Source organism: Rattus norvegicus, chromosome 1 (assembly GCF_036323735.1).
Source record: "Rattus norvegicus strain BN/NHsdMcwi chromosome 1, GRCr8, whole genome shotgun sequence".
Taxonomy (NCBI): Eukaryota; Metazoa; Chordata; class Mammalia; order Rodentia; family Muridae; genus Rattus; species Rattus norvegicus.
The window spans coordinates 198409872-198434463 of NC_086019.1; the positions used below are offsets into that span (position 1 = coordinate 198409872).

Consider the following 24592-nt stretch of genomic DNA (forward strand, 5'->3'; position numbering starts at 1 on the left):
GGAGTTAAATCAATAGGGCATGCTTTCACAGAAACGTCAGCTCTCAGTCTCAGTAGATGTCACCAAGCACTCTCACAACACCTCACACATCCCCATCTGAGGCTCACACAAGAAACTTAGCTGGTTAAGTACTAAAATTCTTCCCATCATGTGGTCAATGCATCAGTGTACTGATGTGACCTGGATATGGGGTGGTAAGAAAAACCATGCTTTTCTCTGACCTCTGAACTTTTGGACACAGCACCTTGGACCTATCACATGCTGAATAAATGCATTGAATGGATGTGAAAGAGAAGGGGTTCTCACACTGAATGCATGAAAATTACCTCTATACAGGCAAGGAGCCCAACATCCAAGAACAAAATGTAAATGTTCATTGGCGGGATGATATATTCAGGTCTGCACTGTTTTCCCAGCATTACCATCTCTGACAACTTCCATGGGTTTTTTAGGCTGGCTTCATGTACGTCCATATACTCCAGAGTCTAGAGCTGAGCCAATTCTAGCCTTTAGACCCAACCCAAGCAGTAGGCCATGATGATAATTCAGTTCTCAGTAGACTCTGATCCTATATTTTTTATCTCTGTGGGTCAGCCTTGGAAAACATTTAAAAAACCTGGGACTCAGCCTTGTCAGCATACACCTTAGAGCCAAACCCACCTGACTAGTGGGTCATAAGATGCTCTTAAGCAGTACAAAACCAAAACCCTAAAGTCAGGGAGGGGACAAGTTACTTCCCTTCCAGTTCCTTGACAGCCTTATAATTAGGGCAGAGTCCATTTGGCATAACATGCTGATGACCTCCCCAGCCACTAGCCACCCACTCTTTCTCACAAAGGGCTCTGGTTCCGGACACCAGCAGACACGATAATCTGGCCAGAATTTAATAACATTGTTTAGCTTTCCTCTGATTTATTTTTCTAGCATTTACATCAAGAGATCCTGGCCTTCTGCTTTCAACACATGAGGGCCATTTTTTTCTTAAATAAATTTATGCAAAAGGGGAAAATTAAGATCAGTAGAAGAAAAGGTATCTAATACTAGCACCCGTGATGCATGCCTACTAAAAACTCCATGAAAGTGGTTCTCAGGTTGCACTGGGATTCTGAGTACTGCATGGACTGCTCAGTCTGTGGCTGGCCATGCTGATAAATGTTTAATTACTTAAGGAGCTAGATAACAAGCTCTCACCACCATGATAGACATGCAATGCTGATTCTGGCTGGGATCAAGCTGCGTGTGTTAATAATGAATGTCTAGTGAATGGTTTGAGTGCAAGTCATATTGTAGATCAGACAACCTGGCCACTGAACTAGTGCCCTTTGGCTACTACCCTAAACCTGAAGGACAGAGGATGCTCTTGCTGTGGTTGTTTCCCACTATGACTGGAGCAGCTCCTGTTCACCCTGCTGGAGCACATCTTCTTCCATGTATGAAGCACTGAAGTATCTTCTACCAAACAGTTCAGATATCCAAGGGCAATGACCACCTATCTGTATGTGAAAGCCAGATGTGAACTCTATGTCCATATGCTCAGAACCCCATGAGATCATTTTGAAATCTGACAGATTGTTCTGAGCATCTGGTCCTGCCCATTGACAATCAAAGGTTACAAGGTCAGTGATGATAGAGTTCAGAATCCAAGAAGGAAGACAACTGTGTCAGATAAATATGGCAGAATGCCTAGAGACAATGCTGATCACAGCCCCAATAGCCTTGAGAAAGGAACCAGGAGAAGGGGTGAGAGGAGGAGTTCAGAGAGGTTTTCCCAGGGACAAGGATTGTAAGCACAAGGAAAAGTAGGTAGGGTGGCATCTGGAGCTAAGAAAGCAGATTGCATAAGGAGAAACTCAGTGAGTAAACACAGCAAACATTGCACCCACTTGTTTCTTTCCCTGTTTTATTTGCAGTACCCTTCACCTATTTATGAAAGCCAAGCAGTTTGAGGATTCCCAAGAGCAAAATTTCAAAAAGACAGGTTTATAACTCCAGTATACTAACTCCTCTCTGTAAATGAGCAAAGCTAACTGAATCCAGGTCCAGCCTTCTGGCACCTGTACCTTCTGGGAGGCTTCATGATGAAACCTCTTGCGTCCTTAAAAATAAAAGAATACTCTTTTCTGTAACCACCCAGGTGCTCTGCCATAAACAATTGTGGGTGTCATACTCCCAGAGTGAATTCTATCCTGTAATTCCGCTAGATGTTGTGTCTTAGTTTATGCTCTGGTTAGCTTTAATTGCTAGCTTGGCATAATCCAGACCCTCCTGAGAAGAAAGACTCTATTGAAGAGTTACCTAGATTATTTTTGTCCATGGGCTCTCTGTGTGGATTGTCTTGATTGTTAATTGATGTGGAAGGTGTCAGTCCACTATAGGCAGCTTCATTCCCTGTGCAGGGGATTCTGAGCTATACAAGAAAGCTAGCTAAGCATGAGTCTGGAAACAAGCCAATAAGCAGTGTTCCTTCATGGTTTCTTGGTTTGAGTTCCTTCTTGAGACCCAGCCCTGACTTCTAGCATGGCAGGGAAGTCAAGGCAGCAGGAGCTTGAAGCAGCTGGCCACACTGCATCAGCAGTTAGGGAGCAGAGAACAACTGAATGAATGCTCTTGGCTCAGCTGATGCCTTCAGCCTTTCATTCAAGCTAGTCCTCAAGGCCAGGGAAAGGTGCTATTCTATTTATCACCTCAGCTAGCATCTTCACATCTCAATTAATCTCACCTAGATAATCCCTTGCTAGTCCCTGGAGACTTGTCTCCTAGGTGATTCCACATCATGTCAAATGGACAACCAGCACTAACCACCACACCTTCCTAGCCAATCCTTTACCATATGAAAAAGACAGTGGATTTGTAGATTGTCACTGGTATCCTTGGGGATCCAAGAAGTGATTTTTATTATGAAAAAGTTCAAGACTATATCCTTGGTTGATGCCAGATTAAGATCATTGGCCTCTGCCCTTCACAAGAATCAACTTCCAAAGAACTAGCATAAGGCAGGATTCAGCAGAAAGACCCATAGGATCTGGCACACAGTAGGCCCACAGTGAACATCAGTGAGGGAATGGGAAAGCCTAGTGATTGTAGGATTGGGTGGATTTCCCGTTTCTGCTAGATTTCTAAAGTCCTGTCACTTCTTTATTATGTACCCACTACAGGCAGTTATAGTGCAAATGTCTTTGGAATTATAACTGAAGTTTGATTTTTTTTCAAGACATGGTTTCTCTATGTAGCCTTGACTGTCTCTGAACTCACTCTGTAGACAATGCTGGCCTCAACCTCAGAGATCCACCTGCCTTACTTCTTGAGTGCTGGGGTCAAAGGCCGCTACCAGCCAGCTTGAGGTTTGAATTATTAACATAAAGAATGTTCAATGCACATGACACTGTGTTACATAAGAACATTTTCATAACTATATACTGTGTATGAGCATAGCCTCCCCTTCACTTTCTGCTTCACCCTTCTCTGATTGGCTTTTCAGAGTGGCTATTCAAAACTAAAGTAAAAGCAGACTTGAAAAGGGAAAGATAGATGAAAATAGACCATTTTCTAGAGAATGTTACAGGCTTGTATAGGGCAAGATTTTGTGAAAATTCGGCTAAGTTTTTAACAACTACTCAGATTTCAATCAATAAAATTCGAAGTCAATGCTCATGACATTTTAGGGGAGTGTCACATAAGGCAAATGGAAGTTTTCCCACATATTTATTATATATCTATACATATATATACATATATATATTATATAGTCATAGAGATTAGAGTGGGTCACAGACAATCCATGATGTGAGAGCTCTGATGCCAACTTTTAAGTGCAATTCTTTACAACAAAAGGAAAGTATTTAAAGATAGAACACTTCTAAAAGTTCTGTCTAAAGAGTTTATTCATCAGGGTAGTGCGTTGTGACACATAACTTTAATCCTCGCACTTGGTGTTAGGGAGTGGAGGCAGAGGGTCATCTGTGAGTTTGAGGTCCTCCAGGACTAAATAGAGAAACCTTGTCTAAAGAAATGAAAATGACAGGGCTGGAGAGATGGCTCAGCGGTTAAGAGCACTGGCTGCTCTTCCAGAGGTCCTGAGTTCAATTCCCAGCACCTACATGATGGCCACATGGTGGCTTACAACCATCTATAATGGGATCTGATGCCCTCTTCTGGCCTGCAGGCATACATTCAGTAGAATGCTTTATAGATTACCAAGAAAGCTGGACACAGATGAACTAAAGGCAGTGTAGTCATGATCGCTAGATACGTTCTCCATACCCTCACCTGCAGGTGAGTCTAGCACGACTCCTCATGGAAGGACCTCCTTTTCATAACAGATGGAGATAAGAACAGAATTCCATAAGGGGTCAAATTATAGAGAACAAGTGATTAGGGGTGCTCAGCCCCAGTTGATGTGCCCCCCCGCTACCACAAGTCATACCATAAGGCTCTTGGAACATTACCCAAGAGGAGGCAGAGGACTGCAGGAGCCAGAGGCCCAGGAAATCACCTGCAAGGTTATGTCTTCTATATATAAGGGGAAGCTGTAGCCATGAAATCTCAAACACATGATCCTCTAAACAAGGCGTAAGCAATGGCAATACTAAGTGACCCGCCAACATAGATGGGAGAAATCTCACAAGCTCATGCCTAGACAAAGAACTACAGCCAATTAATGGCCACTGAAAAGTGGGGAATTAGTTTTCCCCAAGGACAAGACCCCTGCAACATTACTCAGTTATAAGTGGTCAGCCTGTAACACATATGCATACAATTCAAGCAGAGTGTCTTATATATTTGGTTGTGTGTGTGTGTGTGTGTGTGTGTGTGTGTGTGTGTGTGTATCAATGATCACTAAAGAAAAATAAGCCATGAGTTGGAGAGGAAGGGTAATATGTGGGAGGAGTTGAAGACAGACAGGCAGACAGATACTTACACACACACACACACACACACACACACACACACACACGTGAAATCCCTTTATTTTTAATGCAAGTGTAACAAATTCAAATACATTATATCTTGACAGAGTTGAATAGTTGAATATGTCCCCTAAAGTGTAAGAATTCTCTGATATAATCAAACTTGTTTTTCTATCAATGGCAAGTTACATCAATATAGCAATTAATATTTGCATCAATAAGCCGAAGAGGAAGGTGAGAGAAAGGAGATTGAGCCTGGCTTCCAAAACCAGTTTGGATAAGTCATATAATTCAATATTCAGACTGATTATTTCTAAAAGAGCGACCTGAAAGCTAGAAATAGAATCCTCCTTAAAATAATGAGTTTGCCCCTCAAGTCAGCAGTCAGTTCTCCGGTCAGCGGTGGGGTCCTGGAGCCTTCAAACAGTGGCTGGAGCTGAAGGATGCCTGCTATTTGCATACAGTTTTCAACCTATGATGTATCTTTGATTCACTGTAATAAAGCAATAAAAAAAGAACCCTGAGAAATAAATGTAAGAAAAGAGAAATTATTTATAGGTACTACAATTAGTTACCTAGGAAACCCAGAAAAAGTCAGCTGAATCTCTTCTAAAAAGAAACATGATATTTTAATAGACAAACCAGTCTCCAAATGTACATGTGTAAATCAATACAAAAAATGCCATTACTAAAATAAAACTGAAAATTGGATCCCATTTACAATGACAAGGGAAGAAAAACAACCAAGGGTGAAAAACCACCTAAAATGTACAGTGGGAGATAGATGATAATGCTATTCATGGCTTACAAAAGGGTAGTGCCATAATATGTAAATAGCCCTTAATAAATCAACTGTAGGGAGACAAATCCCTCAATTATAAAGTGACCAAGAAATAAGAACTGACAATCTAAAAATCAAGAATCTCAAATTGATTTTTTAAAAATAGAAAATCAACTATATTACCAAATTTTAAAAAAAAAATTCCATTAACTTTTCCACCTGCTGACTTCATGTTTTTATGTGAACAAACACCCATTAGTCAAATATATCTTCATCCCCCCACTCCTCAACCTTGCAAAGAAGAGACAATAGTATATAACAAGAATGGCTTTGGGAGAAAGCCTTGGGCAATTTAGATGATCCCTAATGGATCTATCTACTGCACACAGGGTTATACCACGTGTGGAGACTCAGAACTCTGTCCTCTCCTGCCACTTTATGAGATCCAGAAATTACTTGGGACATCAGGCCTGTACATAAGCACCTCTACCACTGAGCCATCCTTCTGGTCTTTGCGCGCGCGCGCGCGCGCGCGCGTGTGTGTGTGTGTGTGTGTGTGTGTGTGTGTGTGTGTGTGTGTGTAAGAGAGGGGGGCGGTCTCATTGTATCAGGAGCTCACCAACTAGCTAGACTCACTGACTAGTGAGACCACAAGATGCTCCTGTCTTGGGCCTTCCCGGCACTGAGATTGTAAGTGCATGCTATTGTAAGCCTACTGTTTCCTTGGGTGCCAGGGATCTGAACGCAGGTGCTGTGGAGCGAGCCCTTCAGCCAATGAACCATCTCTCTGTGCCCTTTTAAATTAGAAATGAAAATATTGCAATCTAGGGAACTCACAAAGAAAATATGATGATATTTGCAAACAATAATACAATCAGTAAAGAGTGTTCAGTGTGACAGGCTGGAAGACACAGCCTTTGGGGACAGATTGAAACATGTGGCCACATTTCACAAGGTTTCTTCGTCCTCTCTGAACTCATGGGAATTCTAACCCAATCCTGCGCACATTCGCTGTGATTTATTTCAGACTCAAAAGCTTCTACGGGGCATATTCAAGGAAGCACAGCAAGTTCTGCAGGGACAAGACAACACACTGAATTCTTACAGATATTAGACTTGTTAAGCAGTGATGGGGACAGATCAATAGAAGCCAATGGAAGTATTCAAACCACCCAAATATGTGTAAAAACTTAGTACAGTAGCAAGCTATTTCCCATCGCTAATGAAATAATGAACACAACTGGGTAGAAATCAGTAGCTCATTTTTATATCAAAATATGTGCTATATGGATGCATAGTTTAAGTGGAACCAGAAAACCAACTATAAAGTCCCTTAAAGTACAACAGCTCCATGTGACCTTTCTGTGATGCCATGTTCCTTCCTGTCCCTTGGTTGTTAAAGGTGCCCATTCTAATCCCAGTGGAATCCACTAAAATACAACAGTAAAACCAGAGAATACAGTGGACCAACCCTAATGGTACTCAATTAAAAATAAAAAGCCAGCAAATGTAAGAAAAACAACCAAATAGAATAATGAGATTAGTGCTCCCATGAGGCTTGGATGTAGAGGGTAGGGTGCTTGCTGGCTATGTACAAAGCCCTGGGTTCAATCCAGAACCAACATAAGCTGCCTGTGTTTGATGGTGCACACCTATAATCTCAGCACTAAGGAGGCAGAGACAAAAACGTTCAGAAGTTCAAGGCCATCCTTAGTTACATGGCAAGTTTGATGCAAACAAAGGATATGAGGGCTTGTTTAAAAAGAAAACCACTAAAAACCTATCCCACTATGAATAATCAGATTAAATATAATTGGATTAATCTTCTCTTTAAAAGTCAAAGACACTCAAAATGAATTAAAAGACAAAGCCTACTATATGATGTTTTCAACAAATTCACCACGTACATGCATATACAATATATGGGAGGGGTGATCCTTAAAGTGGGACTCCATGCTACACAGGCACACACTTATCACAGGAAACGACAGGTGGCTGCACATATATCAGAGTAGACTTCAGATAACAATCATTTCCACATCTGGAGAGATGGCTCAGTGGTTAAGAGTACTTGCTATTCTTTCAGAGGTCCTGAGTTCAGTCCCCACCAACCATATTAGGTAGCTCACTACTGCCTACGTTACACCAACTCAAGAGGATCCAATACCCTTTTCTAGTCTCCATGGATACTGCAATCATATGACACATAGACACATCTTCACATTCCCCACATAGACACACACAGAACTCCAAGGGTGATGTAATGCCTTCTTCTGGCCTTCATGGGCACTGTACTCACAGACACAGAAACACACACAGAGACACATATACACATAATTTAAAAAAACCATAATAGTAATAACTATACTGCTATTAATAATAATAATAGACCATTGACAGACATAGAGGAAATTTCGTGCCGATGTATGTGTAACCTTAAAGAATTTTCAAAGAGAACAACTTTATAACTTCAATCTAGGGTTTTAGTTTTCTTTTAATAATTGAGGAGAAAGATGGGTAAGCTCTTCCAAGATCATGCCACTTACAGGACACTGCCCTCCCAACAGCTATAGAAGAAACATTGCTTTCAAATGCTTATAGAATATTCACTCCCACATGCTATTAACTCAGGTATAAGAGCAGTCCCAACAGAGTGCATCCTCCATAAACACATGACATTGGAAACAAACAACCAAAGACATCTTTTACATTTTTCAAAGATGTGTTAATTTGTACATATCCTTTTAAGGACCAAGGAGGTAAAAGCATGAGTCATGCATCTGGTGGCCTAAGTTCAATCCCTATAACACACGGATGACACACAGGCACACATCCTTACTCCAGGACTCTAACAGAGAGAGATGGAACATAGAGTCAGAGCAATCTCCTGGAAACATGGGGGTTAGCTAGCCTAAAGTACATACCATGGTGCAAACCATAAAAGAAAACCTGCCTCCACAAGGTGAGACAAGATCTGCACGTGTACATGTACACACACACACACACATACACATACACACACACACACATACACACACACACACACACACTCACAGAGAGAGGAGAGAGAGGAAAACATGCATGCACACTCATGCTCACCTGCACACATGCACACATTCAAGCCTATGCTGGTTAGTGAAAACTATGACAAAATTATTAAACTCTAACAAGATGAGAGAAAAATAGAATAATATGATCTACAGTTACAGGAACTAAAGGGTTCATCATCATTATGCATTGTACAGGCATTCAGTATGAAAAATATATGCCAACAGGAATATCTCAGAAGGCAGTCAGGACTTCCCCTGCAGAAAGCATAGCTCCTCCCTGCCTCAATTTTTCCTTCTTTCCTGGACAGCTCTCCCCAAATGCTTCAATGAGCCTCCTGTTCTGCAATGACAGTGAGCTCAAGGAGCACCCTGAGGATCTGAACCTTAGTGACCAGGCCCTGAGGCTGAAGTACTTGGGGCCACAGCAGCCTCGAGGTGTCCGATCTGCTGGTGCTCCTGGTGGGCTTGCCCCTGGAACTTTGAGTTGCAGCACAATTGCCCGTTCCAGCTGGGCGCAGGTGGCTGTTACTTCCAGATACTGCTCTTTGAGACTTTCTGCCTGACTTCAGTGCTCAATGTCACAGCCCTGAGTGTGGAGCGTTGTGTGGCCATGGTGCACCCACTCCAAGCCAAGTCTGTGATGACATGGGCCCATGTGCATCACATGTTGGGAGCCATCTTGGACTTCACTATTCTCTTCTCTCTGCCCAACAATAGCCTACATGGCCTCAATCAACTCTATGTTCCCTGCCTGGGGTCTGGTGCCGGAATCAGTTATGTGTACGCTAATGTGTTCCCAGGTCTTCTACACGTTGGTAGTACAGACGACCATACTGCTCTTCTTCTGTCTGCCAATGGTCACCATCAGTGTGCTGTACCTGCTCCTTGGGCTGAGGCTGCAGAGGGAGAGGATGTTGTTCCAAGAGGAGGTCAAGGGCAGGATATCTGCAGCAGCCCGGAAGGTCTCCCACAGAAGTATTCAGCTTCGAGACAGGGAACAGGAACAGGTGACCAAGATGCTAATTGCGCTGGTTATAGTATTTGGCACCTGCTGGGTTCCATTCCATGCTGAATGTCTCATGTGAAGTGTGGTGTCCCATTGGACTGACGGCCTGCGCCTGGCCTTCCAGTCTGTGGACCTTGCTTCTGGTGTCTTCTTGTACCTCAGCTCGGCAGCTAACCCGGTACTCTACAGCCCCATGTCCACTCGCTTCTGAGAGTCCTTCCAGCAAACCGTGGGCCTTGGGACACAGTGCTGTCATCGCCACCAACCCTGTCATGACTCCCATAACCATATCAGGTTGACCACAGGCAGCACTCTGTGTGACAGGAACATCAGGGATGGACCCCTGACTGAGAACAGGGATTCAGGGTGTCAGCAAGAGACAGACCCCTCCTAAATAAAATCCTGTGTCCTCACCCACAGGGTCAGAGGGCCTCAGACAGTCTAGGGGCTGCTGGGATAAGCTTAGAAAGGGATTTCTGCCCTGCCACATATTTGAGTGTTGAGGGAAACAGCAAGAAAAAGAGGATTGAACCCCAGTTATCAAAGACTTGTATTAAAGGCCAGAAAAGGTGACTCTGAAATTAAGAAAGCCTGTTGCTCATCCAGAGGACCTGAGTTCAGGTCCCAGCACCCACATGGCAGCTTACAACCACCTGTAGCTCCAGCTCTAGGCCCTCTGACACTCTCTCATGGCTTCTGAAGGCATCTACCACATGCACATGGCGCATGGCACACACCCATATATTAAAAAGATCCACAGTGATGGACTGGAGTGGTTAAGAACACTGACTGCTCTTCCAGAGGTCCTGAGTTCAAATCCCACAACCACATGGTGGCTCACAACTATCTGTAATGAGATCAGATGCTCTCTTCTGGTGTGTCTGAAGGTAGCTATAGTGTACTTATATATAATAAATACATACATAAATCTTTTAAAAAAGACCCACATTGAACCAGACATATGCTGTATGTTCCTCCAAACCCATCACAGTTACCTAGGGCTCAGCCATTATTCCCCCGGGGACCCCTCCTTCCTCTCAAGTTCATATATGCTTCCATTGGAAACCTACCTGTCATTCTAGTAACTTCTGAACTTTCATAGACTCTGACTAATTGCCCCTCTCCAGCCCTTGCACTATATTTAAGACTCTTTTCCCACCATGACATTTCCTGGCTCTCCTTCTGCACTGAGATCTGGGCCTGATCAAGCTACCAGGTGGCAGGAGTTCCTGGGGATCCAGGGGACCTCCATCTGATCTCTACCTTTGTCACCATGTTGCTTTGTGGCAACAAGAAAATCACCTTGGCTCTCTAAGAGGCCTTGGTTCCTTGCTCGTCCATGTCACCTTTTGAAGGAACTTTTCTGTTTTTATCTGTGTGTACAACAAAGCCAACCAATGGCTTCCGCTTATTTCCATCACTCCCAGACCCTGCTTTCTCTCTGACCTTCTCATGGTCCTGCTCCAAGCTGTCAAGGGCAGGTCCTTTGCTTGTCCTGAAACAGATAGGGCCAACCTATGAGCAGTACACTCCTGGCAGCCCACAGACAGGCTGACCTGGCTGCCCCAGGTGAACACATGCTAGATCCTGTTATCCAGCGGACATATCTGGAAGAAGAAGCAGGAGCTAATGTGAGGACCAGAAGTGGCTGTGCAGAGACAGTGTGTTGATTAGTCTTTGTCAGCTTGACAGAAACTAGAGTCACCTGAGAGAAGGAACATCAGCCAAGGATTTACATCCATGATACTGACCTGTGGACACGTATGTGGGACATTTTTATGATTCATAACTGATGTCACAGGACCCAACCCACGGTGGGTGGTGCCACTTCTGGGAAGGTGGTCCCAGGTTGTCTAAGAAAACAAGCTAAGCGAGCTATGGGGAGCAAGCAAAGCAGTGAACCAGATTCCCCTGTGCTTCTGCTCCAGTTCCTGCCTCCAGTTCCTGCCTTAGTTCCCTTTGATGATGGCCTATAACCTGAATAACCCTTTCCTCACCAAAAAAAAAGAATATCTCAGAAAATGTAGACTTAGAATTGAAAGTTACAAATTTTCCACACTGTCCTAAAATGAGAAAAGGCTGTATAGATTTAACTCTCTCAAAAAACCTAATAATAATAATAAGCCCTTTCCCCAACACATGTATGAGTGTACATTCTCTCTCTCTCTCTCTCTCTCTCTCTCTCTCTCTCTCTCTCTCTCTCTCTTTCTGTCTGTCTCTTTCTCTGTCTCTGTCTCTCTCTCACATTCTCTCTCTCTCACATTCTCTCTCTCTCTCTCTCTCTCTCTCTCTCTCTCTCACACACACACACACACACACACACACACACACACACACAGATTATTACCCTGATGAATCCTAGCAGATGTTTAAGAGAGAAATAACAATGTCTTACTGTAACTCTTTCATAAAATACAAGAGGAAGTAAAACCCTCACAACTCTTATTAAGAGGCCAGTATAACCTGACTAACCCAACCAGGCAAGAATATAGCAATGAAAGTCTTATGAATGTAGAAATAAAATCCTTAATAAAATATAAAGAGTTCAAAGGCAGATCTCCCTGGATATGCATAAATGTGGATGTGTGTGTGCATATGTGTATCTTGATATGTATATGAAACAAATGAACATGCTAATTTGCAGACTCTAAATAAATATTGAAGATCATATTCCCAGGCCTAAAACTAATGAGGCCACCCAATGGCTGTGTACATTAAAGCTCTCTAAAACCTCAAAGCTCACTGTTCCTTTGATAACCCACTTCCATATTCCATAATCTCAGCTTGTTTTCTATTTCTATAAAGGACAGATGGTAAACACTGAGAGAATTATAAAGATAAATGGCGTACCACCTTAGGACATGTTCTTTTAAAATTACTGAGAATTTGTCAACAGCCATATTTCAAGCTAAGTTTCCAAACTTACATACGAGAACAGTTTCCCGAGGCCACTGAAGGCGTCCAACATGGCCATAAATAAAAGGATGGCCAATAAACATGAGAGGAAGCAAGGTAATACTCAGGATTTGCAAATTAGTCTGGTGGAGTTCTCTATTGAATTTGGTGGCTGCTGAAGTTGCACTGTTTACAAAGAGCATTTTGCCTCTAGAATGAATTTTTACTCATTTGAATCAAAGTTACTGCGAACACCCAGCATTGTGGAGAGGGAATAAAAGGGAGGAAGGGGAACACACAGTTGTTCATCATTGCTGGATCACTAACCCAATCTCAAACCCAAGTTACAGTGTGTGTACAGCTTCCCATGCTGCTGGCAACTCGAGGCACAGACTGTGCCAGTAGAGGAAACATGGGACATATCATCATTTTGTTTACCCGATAGTTGGGGCAAAATAGTGTTTTAGATCAATGATATTAGAAATATTACATTTGCCATACCAAACGTGAGGACACATGCATTTCTTCTAAACAATTGCCAAATGTGCTTGTATCTGTTTACCTGAATGGTCAGATAAGGGCAAAACTGTAGGAAAGAGTAGCTCTTTAGTTGATCCACATTTGTTGAAAGTGGGGAAAGCCCAATAGATGGGGTCACTCACTCACTGCGTCACTGCTATTTATCTGGCCACTGAGCCGTGTTGGGCACCAGGGACCCAGAGGGAACACAATTCTCAGGAAAAATCAATGTGTCATAGCTCCCCTCCCTTCTTGCTGGTGAGAACATCCATCTCTGCTACCATTGCTATTTGTGCTGACATCAGACTCCAGTATCTTCAGATTCTAACATAAAAAGGCCAGCAACCCCTTCACCTTCTACCAACAGATTCAGACTGCTTTGTGGTCTCGGAAGCGTCCAGCCTCTCAGGTGCAGATGACTGTGGTTAAACTATCCATCCCCTATTATTTGTAAACAAGTCTAGTAAACCCCTGAAGAATACGTATGTGGTCTACTAATTCTATTCCCCTAGAGAGCCCTGCTTAATCCATCTGGGATGGATTTTCAGTTTAAGAGTAGGAGTGAGAAGAATGATCTGGGGACAGAGGCAAGGAAGACACAACTATAAACACCACAGTTCAGTTGGGGAATGAAAGGCAGGAAGAAAACTGCTTTAGAGACAGGATGTAATTACCCATCCTGCTACCTGAGAACAGGAGGTCTGTCTGTCAAAGACAGGTCCAAAGGTAACACTCATTTTCTATCTGACTCACTGTGTTAGACAGCTTAAGACCTTAAAGACCTGGCTCCCTGTTACACCTTTGTATAGTCAACCACTGCCTTAGGAATGGACTAGACTGGCCTCATAAGTCTCTTCTAACTCACAGATTCTAGGAATCACATCATGATTAGATTATGTCCCTTCTGGTTTCTTGGAAGCAGACCCCCCCTCACCCCCACTCCCTATTCTCTACGGCCTCTCAACAGTTGCTGAGAACATTTCTTTGGGAAATAAGGACTTCTTGGAAGCATCATCTCTCAGGCAAGCACTTTAAACAACTGAATTCTGCACGGTGATATAAAATTTGGAAACAGATCCTTTCTGGTTAAGACTGCTGATGAGGACCCAGCCCTGGCAATACATTGACTGCTGCCTGCAAGAGAAGCCACATCAGGATACCAAGGGAGTCATGGCTAGCTCTCGTTCTTGAGAGTAAAAGTGGGTGCTGATGTGAAATAAGTGGTATTCCCAGATATGTACATTATAACTTTTATCAATATTCTATCTGTCATGGGTGAAAATTGTCAGGCTGCATCTTGCATCAATTCACGAGAATAAATAGAGTCAGGAATTGAGCTTGTCATGCAATATGTTTCCCTGTAAAGAAAACACAGTTAAGCTGATAAACTTTTATGGTTCTTTAGTATAGAAACAAAGGGTTTCTATAAATCCCAAAAATGAATTCCTAATGTCAGGACCCACAAGCTAAGTCCTGGGACCCTCCAAGTAAAAGATTCAAGTCTTCTTGTACCTCGATGTCCTTCTAGAAACAAAGTAGCTGAGTCCTTCGAGGGTACCCCAGGGTCATCAGAAGTGGAAGCTGGGAAAAATCTGGGATTTAAAAGGGTGCATAAAGATTGCGGCTCCTCCCCTGTCAGCCTAGTGGGCTCTGAAATCAACCATCAAACTGCATTTGACTCTGCCAGTTAAGCAGCTGCAGTAGCTAAGTCAGATCCCAAGTTCTCCATGCTTAAGCTTCTCCATGTGTATAACGGATGCCATAAGGCTACACACTTTGAGGGACTGTGGGCTCATTCTAACGTGCTTCTTCCTTCAGAGGGTTGATCCCAGCACTCACTGAATGTAAGGGAAACTGCCAGCCGCACCACAATTGCTGTGACCAGCTGAAGTCCCCCTCTGCCTTCCAAGTTAGCAGAGGAATTCACGCTTGCAGTGGCAGCTGCATTTCCTACCAGGCCCAAGACCCTGTGCATCTTAAACTTCCAGCCTTGGCCTGCCAGTAGGGAGGGAGTTGGCCGTGGCTCCTGCCTCCCTGGGGTGGGCTAGTGAAGGATGAGGGAGCCCCATTCTCAGAACAGGACTGGCTCATTGAAATAACACAAACAAAAACTTTAATTCTCTCCTACAAGGTAAAGGCAGTCAACTTTTAGAAACACTGCTGTTCTATAGGAACAAAATCTTTACTTTAGCTTTGTTTCTTAAAAGGAGCTTGGAGGTGGAATCAGATGTGTTGGACTAAGTCTGAGTGGAGGTTTTCTCCCAATAATTTATTTTTTTATTCACTTTACATCCCAATAGCATGTTCCCAACCTCTCCTCCCAGTCCTGTCCTTACAGATCCCTCCTCAGAGAAGAGAGGATGTGTCTAATCCGGCTGGGACTAGATGTCTTGGGGTGAGGTAGCACCCAAGGAAGGCTTCCCCTTCTCTGAGTGGATATTTGTAAAAAGCTACTTAAAGCCGAGGTGGCAGGAACTGACAAGGGGAGAACAGTTCGGATAAGAACCATCTCTGTAGCAGGCAGTATACTCAACTGACTGCCTTTCTGGATGGGAAAGTAACACCAACATTTGGTCTTTGGGTTGAATTTCTTCAAGTTTTAGAATGTTTAAAATTGTTTAAATCTGTAGAATTCTGAACAGCAAAGTTCCAGAGCCTCAGATGAGCTGCACCCTGGATGTCCTGTGTTCTGATGTGATTGGTACGAGAGCTGGGAGGCTGTGAGCTGTTTTGTTCACAAAAGCATGAAAGATTCTTATCTAAACAACAGCTTCTATCCATATCCATCCAAAATCTTGATGAGCATTTTAAACTCTATCTACTCCCCCATTCTACTCTTAACCCTCCTCCTCTCTTGAGTCCTTTCTCAAGAGCCGACTGGGAACTGAAGGCTTGCAAAATCCATGGCCCTGCCTTGGTCTACCTTGGTTCTTCCCCTTTCAATATTTCTTCTGCCCAACCCATGATATTCCCACAGTGGTATAGAAGGAAATGAATCTTTGTCCTTTTAGCTGTAAGTCTACAAGATCAGAAGCAGCAGAGCTTGGTGGCACACATCTTTAACCCTAGCACTCAGGAGGTAGAGACTGGCAAATCTCTGTGAGTTTGAGGCCAGCCTGCTCTACATAGTGAGTGTCAGGACAGCCAAAGCTATATAAAGAGACTAGGATAAATTGACTAGGCTATATAGCTATATAAAGAGACTAGGATAAACCCTTCCTGGGTTATAGAGAGGTGACCCTAATTCTAAGCCCAACAGCATAAACACTGGAACATGAGATCTAAGATAGAAGGAAAGAAAAATGTCCCTGCACCTTTGATGCCCCCATTTTGTATTTTGGGAATAACACTGACAACCATCCATTAGAGTTAGGATGGGATGGTAGCTCGTAGAACCTAAAACTTATGCCTTCTGTGGTGGGGGTGGCATGGGGGTAAGCAGCGAGTAGTGGTACCCATGCTTCTCTGTACAATTTAAAGGGAATGTCTACACTTCCTTAACTTAGTGCTTACCATAGCCCAGGAAGCGGGCTACATTTTCATTCTGTAGTGGTGAAAAATCTATAAGTAAAAGATTTCCTAGATTCTTTGGAGTCTCACAGATATAGAAGTCATTTCTCCATGTCCAGATTTTGGCTCTTAATTCAAGCCACCTGTCATTGTCATAACTATAGTGGGAGAATTCCCAGTACCCTTGACCCTCTCCATCTACCCAGGTATGACACCGGAGGAGACAGATAAAATACAGGTCCTTATGTCATGTCCTTGGTGTCCTTGGGAGATAAATCTACATTTAGGAGGTGTCATATCTGTCTGAATGCAACAGTCTCAGCTTTCTTTTCTAACTATGTCTCATCTCATCCCTCCTCCCAACCTCTTAGCAAATTGCCTTCTTCTTTGATCCATTGTAACCCGTGGCTTGGACTTGAGCTGTGCAGAGAAGAAAAGTACAATGAAGAGCTTCTTCTAAAGGCAAGCAGAGTTGAGAAGCAGGCAAAAGACTGTGAAATTCATGAGGACCAACTGGCAGAGGGAAATAAGAGAGGAACAGAACTTCCCATGAATTAATGATGCTCAAGGAACACGAGTTCTCCTATGAAGAGGTGGCCAAAAAACTCAAGTTAATGAGTCATCAAAATCTTGGTGTCATTTAGGTGATTGGTCTCCATTTCCTAGATAAGTGAGTAGAGAAATGTATTTATGTAGAATCACAGACTCCATTCCAAAAGTTGCAAAGATATCCAGATGAGTGTCTGCACCACCGTCATGCTCCGTCATACAAACCTCCCCTTATCAAAATCAATAAGTGTGGAAAAATCTAGTGTGTGCTCCCAGAAGGTGCAGGCAAGAGGAATTCTGTTGACACCTCTGCTGGCAGAGAGGCAACTTCCGGAGTTCATGTCTGACCAGTTCCCCAGCTGTTCTTGTTTCGCCTCTGCCAGCAGAAGATGGGAACAGCTGATGTCCTCACCCAAAGCTTAGCTTGGCCCCATCATTTGCACATCCAGCCCTGCAGCTGCCAAGGCAGAGAATGACCTGCCAGTGGGAGAACAGCTGCCTGATTTCCTGATGAATGTCCTGAGGCCTGGAAGCTGAGACCCAGTCCCTCTGGAATGGGTTCAGTTTCTTTTCAGCACATCCCTAGGATTCATGTATGCCACATGCCCTGAGGTGAGAGCCTGCGTCTGGTTTTCACACCACAGTATCCTCCCAACTCCTAGCCCAACTCTTGGATCACAGTGTGCAGGAAGGAAATGTGTTGATTCATATGCAGCCTTCTGGCTTGGAAAACATGGTGACACAAAAGAGAACTTGCCACTGAAACACATACAAATGCTAAACGTGACACCCACACATTGGAGGACCCAGCTAACTGAACTTGAGAGGAAGGGAAGAGAATTAGAGGGAATTCAAGGAATTCTAAGCAAAGGCATTCAGGTACTCCAACACTTTGGAAACCAGGAGGTCTAGTAGATACTGGCCCAACTCCAAGGGTTTATGTGACAGAAGAATGACTTGAACACAGAGGAGATTGACAGCTAAAACCCCTGACTAAAATCAGGGCCTGGATTAGGGGTTTAGTCCTGGGTACAGTGCTTACCTAGTATATGAGGCCTGGCTTTCATCCCTGGCACCACAATCTCCCCATTAAAAACAAAAATCTAAACAGATCCTTGAAGGGTTGTCCTTGCAAAGTTAGGAGGGTTATAAAAACATCAAGTTCCTCAAGGAATCTTCAATCTCTCAAGTCACTTATTTTCACCCCCAAATCTGGTAAATATCAGACGTTAGGTCCAAAGCAGACTCAGAAAATACCAGTGCCACTGATGATGTCCTGACTGACAGTCTAGGCTCAGCTCAAGCTGCATGCTGACCAGGTAAAGAGAAGGATTGCCATCTAAAGCCAGCATTGCTCTGAGGCCTTCTAAAGCAGGTTTCTGTTTGTCAGCTTTAGGATTGCTTCCCTTATCCACCCTGTAGAGCCAACCACCTCCTCCAATGAGCATGGAGTTTCTGGTTGACACAAGCAAGCCTGCAACAGATCTAAGTCTCCACACTAGTTCTCAGGCTATTCTGGCCCATACCCGACTTCCTGATACTCTAACTTCCAAGCTGTTCAAGCTCACATGCCTCCCTTAAAACGGACAGAGATTTCCTACCTTTTCCCTGTCTTCTCTGCCCCTAGGGAGACATCAATGGCAGTTTGATCCCCAATAAACCTTTTTTCAACCTACAAAGTGGTCTAGTTCTCTAGCTTCACTGTGTCCTCGCTTACACTAGAGACTCAGAACTTAACATCTTTGCCACTTGGGTGTTCAGAACAAGTGTGTGAAAGTTCCAAGTTGGGAAGAATAGTGTGCAAGAATGGCTTCAGACAAGTGAAGACCCAGGCACTTGTCAGTCTTAAACAATCCCTGCTCTCCAAGAGAGATCCTAAACTTATAGCATGGCTCATAGTGTACAGGGCTTCCATGGAAAAGGGGTTGGAATGGAAAAGCAGAAGGCTCTGACAGAGATGATCTGTGATAATAAAGAAAAGTAAAATTTTACTCTAAGCTCTTGAGATTCTAGGAATTGGCAAATAGAAGAATCTGGAAGGGATGACTATATATCTATAGACAGGAAGAAATAAAAGGCAACCTCAACGAAAGGTAACAAACATATCTAGTAAGTTTGAAGAACAAAATGCAGCTTTCACAAGTGAACATTAAAAGACATCAGAAAATATAAAGAGAGTCAATAGGTAGTCCAACAGTAAATTAGGCACAGCTAAAAGGAGAATTGATAAGATCAAATTTAGTCTTGGAGACATTATCTGTAAAAGAAGAAAAGCAAAGAAAGACCAAGGCATAAACAGAAGCTATAAACAGGACCACTGACTAACAAGGTTCAATGACATAAAAGAGTTTCAGAGCAGGTAATAAAGGACAAGGGTAATGATTAATCATCTTTATAACGAACTGGATTCAAGAAACTCAGGCAATTCAGGCCTGGTGGTACAGGTCTAAATCCCATCTACCTGGGCAATTGAGGAAGGAAGATCACAAGTTCAATATCTATCTGAGCTATGGAGTGAGTTCAAGGTCAGGTTGATCAACTTAATAAGACTCTGCCTTATTAAGCCAATGATGGCTTGTGATATAAAGTGACAGTGCAGGTGTGAGTATGTTTAAGGCCCTGGGCTCAATCCCAAGTACCACAAAAGGACAAAGGAGGAGGAAGAAACATAGGTGAAGGAAAAGAAAGAAAGAGAAGGAGGAAGAGGATGGAGAGAAAGACAGTGGGGATGATAGTGACATAAATGAGAAATAAAAAGTATTCCATTTTAGGCATATGCAAAAACAAACTTATTAAATGGCAATAAGACTATAGAAATGTGCACACACATATAAAATTACAGACAATGAAAAATTATTCTATCTAGAGAAATAGGCCAATTTAGATCTAACAAATAATTGTTACTCTAAAAAGACACCAATGGAATCTTACGAAGGCTGGGCCATACCCGCAGTCTCTATCTGCTTGGGGGAAACAACTGTCTGTCTAGAATTCAACACGGAGGTAAACTGATGAGAGAGTTACAATGGACATCTCTGGGGACAGCAAATACAGTTTGTTCATCAGAGACTCTTGAGTGGGAGACAACTTTAACAAGGACTGAGGCAAACCCAGCAGCAGGGAGGTCTGCATGTAGGATTTAGTTATACTACATGAGCCAATCTAAGTGCTGGCTGACAAAACCAGACCAGAGTCTCCAATGGCCCCACTGCATTGTGTTTAAGTTAAAGACAGACAGACAGACAGACAGACAGACAGACAGACAGAGACTACTTCGTGTATATAGGTGTCCTTGTAGGACAGAAGAAGGCATCAGATTCTCTAGAATTGGAATAACAGGTGGCTTTCAGTTTCCTGACATGGGATCTAGAAATTAATCCTGGGTTTTCTGTGTGAAAATCAAGTGCTCTTCAAGCCTTTTGCATCTCTATAGCTCTCCCATGCCCAGCAATGTTTGAAGAATACATTAGTTACTCTTCCTTGTTGCTGTGGCAAAACACTTGGTAAAGGCAACTTAGGGGAGGGGTGGCCCTTCGGGCTCACAGTCTGCTGTGTCAGGGAAGCTGTGGTGATAGGACTAGCCCAGGGTTGTGAGAGAGGGAGGCCAATGTCTCTCACATCTCAAGGAGCAAAGATGGGTGAATCCTGGTGCTAAGCTTCCTGCTTTCCTTCCCTCTATTTAACCATGGTCCCCAGCCTGTGGGACAGTGCCATCCACTTTAGTGATTCTTTCTTCCTCAGTTAGCACTCTCTGGGTACACCTCACATGGGTGATTCTCCTAGATCAGTGGTAATCAACCTGTGGGTCACAACCCCTTCAAAGGTTGAATGACCCTTCACATCAGTTACCTGCCAGATATCCTGTGTGTCAGATATCCCAGATATCAGATATTGACATTAGGATCCATAACAGTAGCAAAATTGCAGTTATGAAGTAGCAATGACTGTAACTTTATGGTTGAGGTCATCCCAACATGAGGAACTGTATTGGAGAGTCACACTATTAGGAAGGTTGCAAACCACTATCCTACAAGATTCCAAATCCTGTGTTAACAATGATGATCAACTATAAAAAGTAGCATATGTTTTAAAAGAGCAGAACTGAATTAACAAACAACAGTGATAATGAAAACTCAGAAGCACAGTGGGAAGCATCAACCCACGCTTAGCCTGTGCCACTGTCTGAGAGGAGGCCAAGGCTCTCTCCAAACTCTGTTAGTGAAATTCAAACGGGATGAACCGAACAGTAGCAGTCAAAGTGTGGAAACAGACTAGAACTTAGAGCATCCAATCTCACAGATCTAAAAGGTGTAAATAGTCCTTTAGCCGTACAGTTGGGAGACAGGGAAGAAAGAAAACAGGCATCTAAAAGGGCAAAAGCTAAGTTAATTTTATTAAAATGAGAGGAAGAAGGGGAGAAGAAGAGGGAGGAAGAAGAGGAGGGGGAGGGGAAGGGATGTGTGCTGCCTGTTCCTATTTACCCTGCAATGGAGGAGGCACTGACCTATCTGAGGAGAAAGGGGAATAACAGGAAGAATTGTGATAATTCCCAGAGGGATTCTATAGAATACACATTCTACTAATGTTAATAAACATTAAGCAAGATCACCGAGTTCAAAACCAATACCCCAACAATAAGTTAAAGGAAACATCAGAGCAATAAGAAAGGTCTATTCACAATAAAACAGGAATAGCCAGAGCTAGTAGTAGAAACTGAGCCACAGACACAGGTATTAGTAGACGTCTACTTCTTTGTTGTTTGTTTTCTGTATTAAAGATCTCGAGGCTAGAGAGATGGTTCAGCAATTAGGAGTGTTTGCGACTCTTCCAGAAGTTCCAAGCATCCACATCAGGCTCCATGCTCCATGGATCCAAGGTCTCTTCTACCCTCTGTGGGTACCCTGCACTCATGTGGCGAGATACGTTCAAGGACACATAAATAAAAAAAAACTATAAACAAAACAAACAAGAGTTAAGAGATCTAAACTATTAACAACTAAAAGTGCTTGGAGCATCAAGACAGAGCTCCTGTAAAACTCTGTAAAGACTCTCAGGAGAAAGTCATTTAAAGCATCCTGAATACCAGCAAAGAGAACAAGTATGTAGAAACGCTTATGTTTATGATCACAGCCTTGAGGTCATAAGAATGCTCCTTCTCTGCCAAATTAATTGAGATCTTGGGATGCGAAGTTACGAAGGCCTTCAGCAAGATTCTAATAGCTGTACAAAAACACTAAAACAATCAAGGTATTTTGAAAGGAAAGGAAAAAAGAGAATGGGAGAGACTTAGTCTTCTAAGAACTTAGTATGGGCTGGATACTTTACACTCCTTTGTGGCATCTTCCGGACATAGGCACAAGTAGACACACCACTTCATAGAGAAGACAACCAAGGAAGAAAGGATTATACCATCTGTCTGAATGGAAGAGGAAACAGAAAACATGTAGGACTTGGCAGATGGGGAGGAGGGCTGTGAGAGGCAGTCTTCTGAACCTATATGGTTAGTGCACTCATGAGCACACAAGCGCCTATGGTTACTAAGACCAAGGCAGCCAGAGAACCAGAGAAGATGTGGCAGATGATCCCTGGGCCCTAGCCCTGACTGAGGAACTACCGGCAGTTGGGAGCTCTGAGGGTATTGAGGGCCACTCTTTCTGGAGGATTCGCATGCTCCAGTGAATGATCCCACACCTAGGCACAATCAGGCAGCACTAACTGGATCTAGTGGGGTATCAAGAAAAACAAAAGACATCAAATTGGTAGGGAAATGTGTTGGAGGGAAGTTGGATGAGAAAATCGGGGAGGATGAGGGTATTTATTGTATACATTTATACAATTCTTAGGAAAAGAGTTGGGGTTTTTTTAATTTTATATTTTGCCTGAGGTTTGGGACTCCAGCCATCTCAGTTCTCCAAGCCCTAAGAGGTTTCCTATGGGGTAGGATTTTCAGGGGAGTCCAGCTAGCTGACTTTATCACATATCTCTGTGTGATATATGTGAGACATATGTGATATATGTATAATATAACAGAGATGTGTATCTCTAATGATGTCCTTCTTCCAGGAACATTATCAAAGCAACAAGACTTCTTGCCAACCTGGAAACTTAAAAGACTTCCCTGGAAACCGTGAAAGAGCCCCGGGATGTCTCTGTGTTGACCAGAGTAAGAAGCATGCGTGCACAGACGCACTCACACACGCACGCACGCACGCACCAGATACATGAATGGCTGCTCCTCTCCCATCACAGATTACTGCTGCTATCAGCCTCATAAGAAGAAACTTCTTTTTGTAATGGATAGTGTATAATGGAAACCCATAACCACTGCAGAAGCTCCTGAGAACAGGTATCTGTTGCTGTGGCAACCATGGCCTGATGCTTAGCTAGAAATGGACATCTATATCATTCCCTCCAAGGCTCAGGGAACACTGTGGAGAAGGTTATCAGAATAAGGTGCTAAGATTCTGGTAGGTTGACCAAGGCAGGCCCCACACATCCAAGGTAATTAGGGACTTTTTAAGAAGAGGCGGAGGCGGAGGCGGAGGCGGAGGCGGAGGCGGAGGCGGAGGCGGAGGCGGAGGCGGAGGCGGAGGCGGAGGCGGAGGCGGAGGCGGAGGCGGAGGCGGAGGCGGAGGCGGAGGCGGAGGCGGAGGCGGAAAACTCAAAGTTGGGTAGGTAAGGGTGGATCTGAGAGTATTTGGGAGAGGGAGATAAATATAACCAAAATATATTATATAAAATTCTTAAGGAATTACTAAAAGCACTATTTAAAAGGAGAAAGGAAGGGAGGGATGCTCAATGCCAGAGAAGGGTAAGATGGGTACACAGTAGCATCCTCACAGTTGATATATTCCCTCTGTGGGTGTGGTAGGAAGCTCTCAATTCAACAAGTAAACAAAGGGCCAGGGGCCTGAGAGAGCAGAAACTTAGAAGATTCTCAGAAGTCCTTCCTCAGCTTTGCGGCAGGGCGGACAGCTCGAAGAGGAGCTCTGTGGCCAGCAGAACTGAGCCCCAGAAAACAAATTTAGCTTTTGGGAGAGGCTGGGGACCATCGAGCTGGAGGTCTGAAGCTGCTGCTCTCCTGAGCTGGCAGGAGTGGCAGGGGTGGGCGTTAGTGATGTTGCACTTTTGAGTCATCCTGGCTCTTGTAAGTCACCCCTATATTCTGTCAGTGACCTCAGTAAAAACTCATCAGTTACTCCCACCTCCGAAAAAGGAAGGACAGAAGAAATGAAAGCAACACCTGACTCCAATTCTCCCGCTCTGCAGTAAAACCACAGAAATTGTTGGACAAGTGATTGTTCTGGGGGGGGAGGGGGAGACAAGAATTGTGCATAATTTTCAGTTTATGTTTGTTTTCATGTTTTCAGGTCAT

At 43.5% G+C, this 24592-nt stretch overlaps 1 protein-coding gene and 1 pseudogene across 1 annotated transcript in view; one reads left to right on the forward strand and one right to left on the reverse strand.

Moving 5' to 3' along the window:
- The window catches only part of Adam12 (ADAM metallopeptidase domain 12), a 326713-nt gene that overhangs the window by 292904 nt on the left and 9217 nt on the right, over positions 1–24592 (reverse strand). The window lies entirely within an intron of this gene.
- Positions 8921–10138, forward strand: Nmur1-ps1 (neuromedin U receptor 1, pseudogene 1; annotated as a pseudogene).